The sequence below is a fragment of the Gekko japonicus genome, unplaced genomic scaffold, assembly GCF_001447785.1.
Source record: "Gekko japonicus isolate JY-2015 unplaced genomic scaffold, Gekko_japonicus_V1.1 scaffold171, whole genome shotgun sequence".
NCBI classification, from domain to species: Eukaryota; Metazoa; Chordata; class Lepidosauria; order Squamata; family Gekkonidae; genus Gekko; species Gekko japonicus.
Window position 1 is genome coordinate 265,416 of NW_015175975.1, and position 12,929 is coordinate 278,344.

General features: G+C 45.4%; 1 protein-coding gene across 1 annotated transcript in view; it reads left to right on the forward strand.

Annotated features, from left to right (window-relative positions):
- Positions 1-4,062: 4,062 nt before the first annotated feature.
- TP53I11 (tumor protein p53 inducible protein 11) overlaps positions 4,063-12,929 on the forward strand; it is a 104,254-nt gene continuing 95,387 nt past the window's right edge. Inside the window, exon 1 of the mRNA XM_015426140.1 lies at positions 4,063-4,224. The gene's annotated coding sequence lies outside the window, so the exon portion shown is untranslated. The remainder of the gene's footprint in view (positions 4,225-12,929) is intronic.

The following is a 12,929-nucleotide window of genomic DNA, read 5'->3' on the forward strand; positions in this document are numbered from 1 at the left end:
CTGGGGTCTTGGTTATGACCTACTGGATTCACAAGAACTAGAGACTACAATTTAAACAAACTTGTGCATTGACTATATTTGGGAGTGTGTATTACACATCGAATATACAGTAGAGGTGAAGAATAGATTCAAGGGTCTGGATTTGATAGATAGAGTGCCTGAAGAACTATGGACGGAGGTTCGTGACATTGTACAGGAGGCAGCAATCACCACCATACCAAAGAAAAAGAAATGCAAGAAAGCAAAATGGCTTTCTGATGAGGCTTTACAAATAGCAGAGGAAAGAAGGAAAGCGAAAGGCAAAGGCGAAAAGGAAAGATTTACCCAACTGAACGCAGATTTCCAGAGAACAGCAAGGAGAGATAAGGAGGCCTTCCTGAATGAACAGTGCAAAGTAATAGAAGAAAACAATAGAATGGGAAGGACTAGAGATCTCTTCAAGAAAGTTGGAGAAATCAAGGGAGCGTTCCATGCAAAGCTGGCCATGATAAAGGACAAAAACGGTAGGGACCTAACAGAAGCAGAAGAGATTAGGAAAAGATGGCAAGAATACACAGAAGAACTATACAAGAAAGACCTCGATGTCCTTGACAACCACGACGGTATAATCACTGACCTCGAGCCAGACATCCTGGAATGTGAAGTTAAATGGGCCTTAGAAAGCATTGCTAACAACAAAGCTAGTGGAGGTGATGGTATCCCAGCTGAGCTATTCAAAGTCTTAGAAGAGGATGCTGTTAAAGTTCTGCACTCCATTTGCCAGCAAATTTGGAAAACGCAACAGTGGCCACAGGATTGGAAAAGATCAGTATACATTCCAATCCCAAAGAAGGGCAATGCCAAGGAATGTTCAAACTATCGCACAATTGCACTCATATCACACGCTAGCAAGGTCATGCTCAAGATCCTACAAGCTAGGCTTCAACAGTACGTGGATAGAGAACTACCAGAAGTACAAGCTGGGTTTCGAAGAGGTAGAGGAACGAGAGATCATATTGCCAACATTCGCTGGATTATGGAGAAAGCAAGAGAGTACCAGAAAAATATCTACTTCTGCTTCATTGACTATGCTAAAGCCTTTGACTGTGTGGATCACAACAAACTATGGCAGGTCCTTAAAGAGATGGGAGTACCAGACCACCTCACATGTCTCTTGAGAAACCTGTATAAGGGCCAAGAAGCGACAGTTAGAACCGGATACGGAACAACTGATTGGTTCAGCATAGGAAAAGGAGTACGACAAGGATGTATACTGTCACCTTGCTTATTTAATATATATGCAGAGTACATCATGCGAAATGCTGGCCTGGATGAATCACAAGCGGGAATTAAGATTGCTGGGGAAAAGATCAACAACCTCAGATATGCAGATGATACCACTCTAATGGCTGAAAGTGAAGAGGATCTAAAGAACCTCTTGCTCAGAGTAAAAGAGGAGAGCGCAAAAGTGGGCTTGAAGCTCAACATCAAAAAAACTAAGATCATGGCATCCGGCCCCATCACTCCTTGGCAAATAGAAGGGGAAGTCGTGGAAGTAGTGACAGACTTCACGTTCCTGGGATCCCAGATCACCGCAGACTGTGACTGCAGCCATGAAATTAAAAGACGCCTGCTCCTTGGGAGGAAAGCGATGGCGAACCTAAACAGCATGATAAAAAGTAGAGACATCACCCTGCCAACAAAAGTCCGCATGGTCAAAGCAATGGTATTCCCAGTAGTCATGTATGGCTGCGAGAGCTGGACTATAAGGAAGGCCGAGCGCCGAAGAATAGATTCTTTTGAACTATGGTGCTGGAGGAGACTCTTGAGAGTCCCTTGGACTGCAAGAAGAACAAATCAGTCAATCCTCAAAGAAATCAACCCTGACTGTTCCCTGGAAGGCCAGATAATGAAACTGAAGCTCAAATACTTTGGCCACCAAATGAGAAGGGAGCACTCACTGGAAAAGACCCTGATGCTGGGAAAGATTGAAGGTCAAAGAAGACGGGGACGGCAAAGGATGAGATGGTTAGACAGTGTCAGCGATGCAACGAACATGAAATTGAGCCAACTTCGGAGGACGGCGGAAGACAGGAGAGCCTGGCGGGAGATTGTCCATGGGGTCGCGAAGAGTCGGACTCGACTGTGCGACTGAACAACAAAAATTACTAACAAGGTGCTTTTGTGCATTAATATTATGATTTGTGCTCAGAGCTGAAGAGGTGCAGTGAATTTGTACTCAGCCATGAATTTGCTGTTGCATCCTTAAGGCAAGTCAATTTCTCTCAACTTCATTGAATCCAACTGCTGGGCTTAAATCCCTGAATTCACTTTTACTTATAGTTTCAGTGGGTAGCCATGTCTGCAGTAGAACAGCCAGATTCAACTCCAGTAGCAAAAAGATGGGGGGGGGGGGGTTTAAGCTTTCAAGAGTCTGTTGTAGGGAGCTTTCTCTCTCAACAGTTTATACCCCCAGGCAGTGTTCCCTCTAAGCTGAGTTAGCATGAACTAGCTCACAGTTTTTTACCCTCCAGCTCATACATTTTTGTCTTAGCTCAGGAACGGTGGCTTCAGAGCAAACTCATTTATTTTTTTTAAAAAAGGTAATGCTTCCCTTGCTCGAAAGCCAGTTGAATCCGACTCTTGGGTTGCGGTGCTCATCTCCGTTTCAAAGCCCAAGAGCCAGCGCTGTCCGAAGACGTTTCCGTGGTCATGTGGCCGGCATGACTAAACACCAAGGCGCACGGAACACTGTTACCTTCCCACCGAAGTGGTACCTATTTATCTACTTGCAATTTCTTGCTTTCAGACTGCTAGGTTGGCAAGAGCTGGAACTAGAGACGGGAGCTCGTCTATGGCATCTAGATAGACTTATTTTTTAGAGATTTGGAAACCGTTTATAGAAATGTATGTGTACATTTGCCTCCACTGTTATATTTTGCCATTATGTATATATATTTTTTACTTTCCTTTTCTTTTAAAAATCTTATTTAGTTACTGGATTTTAAATATTTTTTTTCTTATTTTTTTTCCTGTTTTTTGAAAGAAAGAAATCTTTAAAAATACTCCCCCCCCAAACAAAATCTTGTTGGTCTCTTAAGGTGCTACTGGACTCGAATCTAGCTCTTCTATAGATAATTGCCAGATCCTCACACTGAGATACTTTCTCCACTTCTCCCTCCACCTCCTGTGGCAGCAGGAAGACTGGCTGCATCCTGGCTCAGCAGGTTGGAACACTTAAAGCTATAGGCACCATTTCTGACGAGGCCCTGGCAACCATCAGGATGAAGGAAATACAAAACGTTCTTTTGTGTGCCTCTGAACTTTAGGTATGGGATGAGCTGTGTATGTCAAGTGCTGTCAAGTCACAGCTGATTTATGGCGATCCGGTAATGCCATAGAATCCCCCCTTCCAAAGCAGCCATTTTCTGCAAGGAAACTGATCTCTGTCATCTGGAGATTGGCAACCCAAGATGTTGTGCCTTTAACAGGTACACAGCAGACAGAAATTCAATAGGCAGAGGTTGGCTAGGCATGCAGATGCCGTGAATGGGAAGGCCTGAGTGGTCATGTCTGCCTATCTTGCAAAGGAGCCCCGCGTTTGGGGGGAAATTGGTTACCGAAAATATAATTGGTAAAACTTCCGGTTGGGGGCTTTTATTTATTTCCATAAATATCTCTAAATATTTTGTGAGATAAGTGAAGTACAAGGGACAGGACTCCTGCATTGGCATAAGATTTAACCACTCAGACCAGAAACTTCTATCGATGTTTCTTCGCAGCCAACACAATTAGCCACACAGCTGGATGGAAGTCACCTGGATAAAGCTAGTGCCGAAAGAGAACATGGGGGTGGGAAGCGCTTTGTGTGGCCTTGGAGTTACGGTAAAACAGACATTGGCGCACCGTCTGCTTTGCTCCCTCCCTCGGCTCCTACAGATGTCGCTCTCGCACTAATCCGCCCGGTGTGTGAGCGAGCAGCAAGAAAGCAGCGGTTTTTGCCTCGCCGCGCGATGTGTGATTGATTTTGTATGGTAATGTGGAGGCGGGGCTGAGACGGAGGTCTTTTTATTATGGGAAACGCATGTTGGACAAGGCGCTGAGCTTCGGCTGGTCGCCTTCGACGGACCCTAAAGATATGAAAGTGGGTCTTGGCTGCTTTGCTGTGTGGAGCGTTGCGCTTTGTTTGGGTAGCTGTGCCTGGGCGGAGCGGTCTCTTTGTAAGGCGGAACATGCTCTAACATTGTAAGTTCCTCTCGGTGCGTTTACTTTTCTGTGTTGCTACTTTTCAGGTTAGCGTTTCTGTCGCTTTCTTCTCAGAGGTCTTCGTTTTCTCTTTGGACGTGGCAGCCTTTGCAGAAACTTTAGGAGCCTCCGGGGTCATGAGGGGTTGTGATGCTGTTGGTAATCAAACAGATCTCGAATTTAGGAAGCGCTGCTGTATTTGGGGCTTCGATCCTAAACGTGCTGATTTGAAAGTAAATCTACTTGAAAATCATTGGGGCTTACTTCTTTGGTAAGCAACAGGATTGGGATTGTCTTTTGTCAATTTATCGCTTTTCATCCTTTCGTCCAACTCCCCGTGACTGGCATTGGCTCTGGAGTAATAAAGTGAACCGCAAACCTCTCCCTGAGGTTAATTTGGCAAGGGCAAAACGCTTCCTGTTGATAGGTGGAAAGTAGGCGGGGGGGCACTAACGGATCCTGTAACCGCAAATATTTCTTGGTGTGGCTCTGTTTAAAGATTCCTTGTGGGCTGAGTTGGGAAATGCTGCATGAATTGCTCACAAGGGTAAAAAACAACAACACCTCACAATCGGGAATGCAGGGATGATTCTTTAATAGATGCACAGATTGTAGGGGGATGTCCCAGTGGAGAGCAAACAGGGGTGTGTAAGCTTGCCCCTGACTGTATGTTGCATCAAGCCTTTTGCTGTATGCTGAATGGAAGGCTATTCAGCAGACAGGGGCATCCCTGAGTGAACAGCAGCTTGAAGTAGGGGGGAGGGGGATTCCTTTGTTTCTGTTTCCACTCTCATTGGCGCAATGGTGGGCAGAACAGAATGCCGCACAGTGAGGCATGAGGAAGAGCCTCAACAAGAAGGGAATTACACCCCTCCCCCAATTTTGAATTTAATATATTTGCTGGTTAAACTGCTGACTTAATTTGTTGTTCCTCAGGGGAAGAACATTAGATTCTTGTTTCCTTTCATGAGGAGCTTTTTGATAGTGCAAAGGGTCTCCCACCCCCCTTTAAGGTGGGTGTGGAAAAGGATGCTCTCACTATTGGGTCCAAGGCTCTGAGCTGAGAGGATGGCCTGGAGAGGCAAGTGTGGCTTTTGTTGCCTCAGATCAATGCCTCCATCCTCTGTCAGTTGGTTTCTCTATATATTTATCTGCATCTGATAATGAATCTCCCCCTCTTTTTAAGTTTAGCTAGTGGGTGGAGTATCCCTTTAACTCTTCATCTCCCAAGCTCTAGTGGCTGAGTGTACTGTACTGGTGAGCAATGTTCCCTCTAAGCTGTGGAGTCTTGTGAGTAAAAATTCCACTTTGTGAGCTACTGACATTAAATTTGTGAGCGAGCCATTTGGCTTCTACATAAATTGGTTTGCTCTGGAGCCATCCTTCCTGAGCTCAGAAAAAAATGTGTGAGCCGGAGGCTAAAAAACTGTGAGCTAGCTCACACTAACTCAGCTTAGAGGGAACACTGCTGGTGAGCCAGGAAGTGGCTAAAATCTGATCTAGCCTGCAAATTTGATGGGTAGTCTTAAATAAATCGCTCTCAGACTCTGTGTCCTGGGTTTGGTTGTAATGGTGATTGCACTGGTCTACCTTGCAGGGTTGTTGCAAGTATTGCTGATGTCATGCACATGAAGTGCATTAAACACTTTAGAAAACATTTAGTAGTATAATGAGAGATGGTATGATACGGCAGTTAGAGTATTGGGTGTGAATCTTGGAGACCCAGTTCCAAATACCTACTCTGCTTTAAAGCTTAGTAGGACCTTCTTGCTAAATCACTCTTTCAGTTTAGTTGATTTCACAAGATTGCTGTGAGAATAAAGTGGAGTTAGGGGTAAACATGTACACTGCCCGGAGCTCCTTTGGAACAAAAGTGGGATTAAAAAATTCTAATAAATTAAAATGAGTGTAGAAAATGCAGATTTTTACAAAATTGCTAGAAATCTTCACAAAAAACACAAAAATATGTGTCTCTTATATTTTCTATTTCTGGAATGCAAACACCAACCCCCTACATTGGCTATTTTTATTAACAATACTAGAGTAGATCAGAAGTGTTCTTAGCAATTTGGGTGAAAGTGACAGAAAGTACATGACTATGAAGTGTACAATGAAATAGAAAAGTAGAAAGCTTGTTGAACAGCCCAGGAGAAAATGGAAATGTCTGAGCAGGACTGGAAATCCTAATAGTTGGCACTTTCTGTTCCAGTACAACCAAGCAGACAAGCAAGAAAGGTGGTAGCGAACTTTTTCGGGCACATGCATAAAATGAGTTTGTTGGTAATATTGCATAGTCCTTGGACATAAGACTATCATTGTTGTGCAGGGTTGCCACTTTCTGGAAAGTCAGGGAAATGGAAATTGTTCAGGGAAAGTCAGAGAAATTGGTCTGAAGTCAGGGGAAGTCAGGGAAGTTGTGATTAAAATATATTCAAGCACTGAATTTTTTACCTACTGCTGCAAGAGCATGATCTGTTCTTGTGGCAACTGCAATAGAGAAATAGCAGAATACAAGTAAAACTTAATGATGCCCTTTCCCAGCTCTACCTTTTCCTCACCTCCACCCCCAGCAACCAGCCTAATGTATTTGTTGAGCTCTGTCCCTGCATGATTTCCAAGGTCTGCCTGTAGCATTTGCAAAGCAAGGCTAGTTTAAATGTTTAGCAATATACAAACTTCAAACATCTAACTGTTTTCATCCCTACCTGCTAGTACTGCATTTAACCTACATATAAAGATAAGCATGTTTTTGGGTCATGCTTGTATATGGAATGGATGTTTTGTCTCCTGCTAAACCCAGCAAAGAGTTGCAAATGAGTTTTGGTGTTGTTGGATTTCACAGACAGCTAGAACTTTCTACTCTGCACCATGCAAAATAAATTTTGCAAATGTGATTGCTTGTTCCTGCTGGAGTTTACAGAGTACCAGCTCTCTCACCCTCTTTCCTGACTTCTCCCATGCATAAAGGTTGCAAATGAGGGTTGTCTGCTTCTCTAGATTGCAGAAACTCCACCTCCCTTCTTGCTGCTTATCTGCTCATTACACTTTCCAGCTTTGGAAAGTTCCTGCTTGCTAGAAAACAAATCTGCTAACATCTTGGTGTCAGGCAGGTGGTTCTGTGTACGGCTGTATCTGAAACCACATTTTGAAGATGACTTCTAAGAGGACAGTTTTTAATATGCAGTGGCTGGATTTCAAACTTCATCCTGACTTTGTTCCATGGCTATCACCGGTTGCTGGAGGAAAATGTAAAGGTTATTGTAAAGTGTGCTATAAAACCTTTGAACTAAGTAATATGGGAATTAGAGCTGTGGAGTCTCATGCACAAGAACCATTACATCAGAAGAACCTGAAAATTAAATCAAGTCAGCAGTCCATTGCAGTATGTTTAGGTTCAAAGGCAAGTACAAGTTCAGATAGTAAAACCAGAGAGGGTAAAGAGACATCCCCTGCGAAAACTGGAAAACATGATCAGAGTGATGAAAATGGCAAAGAATTACCCACCACACAAACTAGAATGGCTGCCTATGTAATCAAGGACTCTGTTAAGACAGCAGAGTGCCTGTGGGCTTTGCAACTGGTGATGAAGAAGATGTCATTTAACTCTTGTAACAACATCAGTGAGTTATTGAAGTGAATGTTCTCAGATAGCCAGCTCAACAGTTTCATCTTGGAAAAACAAAAGCAATGTATGTTGTTGCTTTTGACTTGGCACCATATTTCTCTGATCTTTTACTGAAACAGCTGAAGCAATGTCAAACATTTGTTATCTGTTTCGATGAAGCTTTTAATAAGGTGGTTCAAAAGGGTCAGATGGATTTAGTGGTTCATTTTTGGGATGATTACTGTCATAAAGTTTCTACATGGTATCTAACCAGTCAGGGAAATGAAAAATAAAACTTTAGTGGCAACCCTGTGTGTGGAGTTGCTTGTTGAAGGTAGTGAAACTTAGAGCAGGCCAGAACCCAGGCCCACCCAACTTTGCAATTATTTGGTACCAGGTCAACCCATCTCCTATACTTTGACTACTATTGATATGAGTTTGTGATCGAAAACTGACTCAATCTGGTCAACAATTGATAACTATGTCTTTGGTATTCTCTGTCACACTGCTGCCAGTCTAGAACAGGAACAAGGCTTTAGTACACCTGTTTGTTTTGGAGTTCATCCAGTGAACAATCGGAATTTGTTTTTCATTTGCAGTATTGCCAGATCAGTTTAACAGATTACTGAGAGTGCTACTTCTGATTATTATTTGACTTGGCTTTAATTTGGGGGGGTGGCTTGTACAGTAAGCAGAGCCTGTTTCAAGGGCCTTATATTGTGAAAGATTATGTCAAATAGTGGATTAAAGAGATAAGCAAGGAGGAGAACTGTTTTAATTAGTGTGAGCTTGCATGGGAGATACTGTACCCTGCTAGTGTTTTATTGGCTCAGGAATTGCCCTCAACTAGTCCTAGGGAACTGATGAAAGGAGAGGTCACAGAAGGCAGCAGAAGCTGATGGCTGAAGGGCAGAAATAAAGGAGAGGGGAATGAAAGCTTTGGAATTAATGAGAGGGGAAATTGGTATTGCTGCAGGGGCTTGACAGTCAAGGCCCCCCACAGGCCTCTTGGGGCCTGGCCCCCCCACTTACCGCCAAGGCCCCTGACTTCACATCCAGCCCAGGCCCCCCAACACAGACCCGTTTGCTTTCCAAGCTCCCTGGCCGGCAGCCCCTTTCCTGCTCAAGCAGCCAAGCCACATGGCTTTCTGGTCCAACAGCTTCACCTCCCGGCCTGCATTGCTGTGCTCAGCAGTGGTATCCCACTCGGGGAGGGAAGGCAGCAGAAGTGAGAAGCTGAGCTGTGGTGGGCTGGCACCGAAGGGGTTACGGTGCTGTGAGAGCTGCCACTCGGTTCGGCTGGGCTTGCCTCCCCTCCACAATGTTATGCTTGGTGGGAAGATGGCAGTGGATGGAACGAGTGGGGAGCCTGTCTCCAGTGGCGGGGGGGGGGGATCTGACAGCAGTGGTAGGCAAAGGACACAGGGCTGGGGCATGGGGGATGCCCGGGGGATGATGGACTGGCTTTGTTGGCATGAGGGGCAAGGAGGAGGAGGCAGTGGCTTCTGCTGTCGGGGCTGGAGAGGGCCCAAGGTGTGTGTGTGTGTAGTGCAGACCGCCGGGACAGGTTGGTGGTGGCGATGGCTGGAGTGCACACAGCTTAGCACACACTGGGTCTGGGCTATCTTGGCCCGAGGTGGGAGAAGACAGCCGGCTTTCCCCTCAGGAGGTGGGATGCTGTGTGTGTGTGTGCATGCGTGCAGGGGTGCCCCACTCGGGGAGGAAAGGTCCTTGACTTATTTAAAAGCCCCCCAAAATAAGGAATCCTGGCTACAGACCTGCCCCCCCATCTAATGACTATGATCATTTATCCTAAGTTGTGATGTCATTACACTGTGCGTCTTCCTGCCTCTGCCAGCAGCAGCCCATGGTGTGGTTAGCATGCAATGTTAAATGGGTTAAGTGATCATTGTTCTTAAAGAGAAGAGCACGGAAGTGCAATATTAGGGGCAGAACCACATAGCACTCTTGGTCATGCTGAAAAAGCATGATAGGGGGTTATAGGCAGGTATAGAAAGGGGTTGTGGTGGCACAGAGGTTAAAGACACTGAGCTGTAGACTGGAAGGGCTGTAGTTCAACAGTTCGAGACCCTAGTGCCGCATGACGGAGTTTGCTCCCATCTCTGACCCCAGCTCCTGCCAGCCTAACAGTTCGAAATTAAGAAACTGCAAGTAGATAAATAGGTACCGCTTTGGTGTGGAAGGTAACAGCATTCCATGCGCTTCGGAGTTTAGTCATGCCGGCCATATGACCACAGAAACATCTTCAGACAGTGCTGGCTCTTCAGCTTGGAAATTGAGATGAGCACCGCCCCCCTAAATTCAGATTTGACTAGCTTTCGAGCAAGGGAAACCTTTTTATAGAAAGGAGGCAGGGAAATAAAGGGTAGGATGGGAGGTGCTGCAGAGGGAAAAAACCAGAAAGGCTGTGTTACAGGGAACTTCTACAGAGAGAAACAGAACACATAGCAGCCTGAATGCCAGATGGTATGGTAGAAGGGGATGAACAATGAGGTTTGGTCTACAGTTTGAAATTGTATGTTCTGTTTACTTAAACATCATTTTCTGGCTCTGTACCAGATAGATAGTTGTGAGGGGAAAGTGATCTGTATGTGCCCAGAATATTTAGGTCCTCCCAGTAAGAACTTTTTTTGGAGGTGGTGGTAGGAGTACAGCTGAAGATTGTTTGGGTATTCCGACCATTCAGGTTCAGCTCTTTGGCATTCTGCAGTAAAGTACTTTCTTTGCTGTAGTGAGAAGGTCTGTGATTTGAGTCTGCCTGAGTATTATGCATATTTCAGCCTAATCCATGATTTTTGGAAAAGGTAAAGACAGGACCTTGACAGTGGTTATTCATTAGTGAGTAAGAAGTATTCTGCATATGGAGAGACACATATTAGTTCACACAGGCAAGTTGCAACAAGGTGGCATGCAATTAACAGATACCAGTCTGTGAGAAACTGGGCATCCATTTTTATATTCCTAAATCAAATTTCCCATTGGAAACAGAGGAGGAAACCCCCAATAGTATAAATTGCAGTCTAATTTTCTGCCCACTTTTCACTGTGGATAGTAAAGAGGAGGGAAGCAAATAAGTAAGTAAGAAAGGGAACAGACCAGATGATAATGAATTTGCTTAGAAAGGGGTCGTCTTTTCATTTCTTCTGTCATTTCTTCTTTCTTTCATTTCAGTTCTTCTGTCCATTTGTTCTCAGGAAATCCAGACAAAATTTACTGTCTGTTTTCTCTTACACCTTCTTCCCTAGCGGAAAGGATGAGAGTCTTGGTTTCAGGGAGTGGGCATGGGATATATCCCATGGAGAACACATTGTAATATGTTATCTTTCTTAACAGTTCAAACTGAACTGCATCAGCTATTGTGATGTCAATAGCACACTATGCTGTCAGTGATACCTTTAGCACTTCTTGTGTTTGCCTTTCTCTGTGTGTGTGCATGCATGCTAGGCTTGAGAGATGCATCTGACCCATCTCCTCTTGTAGATTTAACTTTCACAACCGGCTTGCCATGTCGCATCTGGCCACTGGTGGGGAGTAGAGGGGTAGGGAGACTCCTGGAGATTTGAGTGTTATGTACGTGGACCGCCACTAGGGGTCCGTGGCTACAGTCAAGAGCTTAGCTCCTCTAGACAATAGGAATTTAGGATCCTAGTTCCCTCAGCATGAACCAATAGGAACTTTGGCAGGAAATTCAAACCCTCCAATGGGACTGTGGGTGTGCTGGGTGGATGTATATATATAGTTGGCCTTGCAGGGCCATTTTGCAGTTCCGGTGTTAAGTACAATAAACATGTGCAAATGCATGTTGTTGTCCGAGTCCTCCATGCGGCAAACCCAGTACTTTTCATTGAGGATGGAGCCTGGAGAGGCTGGAGTCCGCAGTTGGATATAATGCCATAGAGCCCAACCTCCAAAGCATCTTTTTTTTCCCTAGGGGAACCCCCACCTGGGGGCTGGCATCCGTATTTTAGAACCTTAAGGTGAGTGGGATTGAGATCAGAAGAAGGACTGGATGTACTGTTGAAGAAATATAAGTAGAATCTCCAGAAAGTAAAATAGGAACTGGGACATGACTCAGAAAAATTGACTGTTCCCTTTCCCTGTAACTGGGAACAATTATTTCTTCCTCCCTGTGTTCCAGTATGCACACGGAAATCTCTTCCTGCTCTCCCACTACCTCCTATATTTGGAAAGCCCTTCCAGTACGTTGTGACATCACCACTATGGCGACGAGATTAGTCATAACAGTCCCCTAGTGGTGATGTGGGGCTAAGCCCTAAGCGGGCAGTTTGAATTCAGTAGGTGGAGCGTCGGAGAGAGATTTCAGTTAGAGGTGACTCCGTGTTGGCTGTTGACTCTTCCTCTGTAATACTCTGCTAACAACAGCTTCTGTCCTTCATTTCTGGATTAAAACTGCCTTTTCGCTGTTGTGTTCCTGAATGTATTTGGAAGAAAGAGGTGGGTCGATTCCCCGAAGCTTCCCTTCCCCCCATCTTTGCAATGGAGAGACGCTGGGGAGGTGGAGGCTGGGGGGGGGAGAGCAGTTGCTTTGGGGCCTCACTGGGAGGTCGGGTGACGGTTCGGTTCGGTGCCTGGCCGGGCGTCTTCCAGGCCCTCCTCCACCGCCTTTCCCCGGGCCTCCTGAACCAGGCCTCACCGCCCGCCGGCGGGTCCCGAGTGGGGTCGCTCAACCTTCACGTGGAAGAGTCGAGGCGCCCTTTCCCCGGCCATGCCTGGTCTTGGTGGGGTTCTTTGCATTTCTTGCACCGGGAATTCAGAGGCTGGAGTCCCTTTGGCAAGCCCCCCCCCCCGTGTTTTGAGCATCCTTCATGAACAGCCCCCCCACTCTCTAGGGCCCTGGGCATCCCGCAATAACATATGCGGAGCTACAAACGGCAGGGTGAAAATTGCCCTTTTCTTTCCTTTTTAAAAATCATATGTGGGGTTTTTTTTGGGGGGGGGAATAATAATTCCATCAGGCCAGAAAATGGAAGGCTGGATGCTGAAATGGACTTGCACAGATCTGCTTTGAGATTATACATAATGCAAATTCTCCCACCGACCCGAGGCCATCAGGGCTCAC